This window comes from Lupinus angustifolius, chromosome LG12, assembly GCF_001865875.1.
Source record: "Lupinus angustifolius cultivar Tanjil chromosome LG12, LupAngTanjil_v1.0, whole genome shotgun sequence".
Lineage (NCBI taxonomy): Eukaryota > Viridiplantae > Streptophyta > Magnoliopsida > Fabales > Fabaceae > Lupinus > Lupinus angustifolius.
In genome coordinates, this window is record NC_032020.1 from 3,841,559 (window position 1) to 3,842,344 (window position 786).

Consider the following 786-nt stretch of genomic DNA (forward strand, 5'->3'; position numbering starts at 1 on the left):
ATAAAGCTATGACAAGAAGGAGGAGGTGTCACCATGCATGTAACCTAGCCCACCATAGGGTCAAGTAGGGGCCAAAGTGGCTCTTCATACGGGCCAATGGTGAGCAGCTTAGCTGCCAAATAGGGCAGCTGAGCGTGCAACACCTTGACCTATATAAAAGCATGAAATTCTCAATTGAAAAACATTGTATTTTGTAAACATTGTACATTCCTTCTAAATTCTTCATAGCATATTTTCCTTTCATTTTATGTAGTTTTTAGGCTAGTTTTAGAGTAGTTTTTCATATAATTCAAGAGGAGAAAGGAAAATGCAAATGAGATGCAAAAATCCATTGTGTAAACTCATTTGGAACCTAAAGCATCCAATCCTTGGATGGATGGCTCATGCTCCTAACAATTTCATTTGTAAGTTGATTATGTATTTCTACTTCTTCTTTTATTCTAAAGTTTGAATTTTAATCATTCAAGTTGGTGCTTTGGTTAATTTTATTTGTTTGAGAAGTACTTAATGCTCTTTTTAGATTGATCACCTAAAAAATGATTTCAAGTCAATAAAATTACTTGTCTCAAACACTTAACAAATAAACTAAGAAGTAGTTGTACTACTTAGTTTATTTGCCAAGTTAAGCATGCTTTTCTTAAGATCTTACATTCATCACTCATTCAATATTAGAGTCACCAATGGTTAGGGTGTGACAACCTAATCTCTTTTATGGCCGTAGTATTGTTTAAGTGATGAATATAAGTGTTTATCATTCTACCATTTTAGGATATACACTAAAAGGAG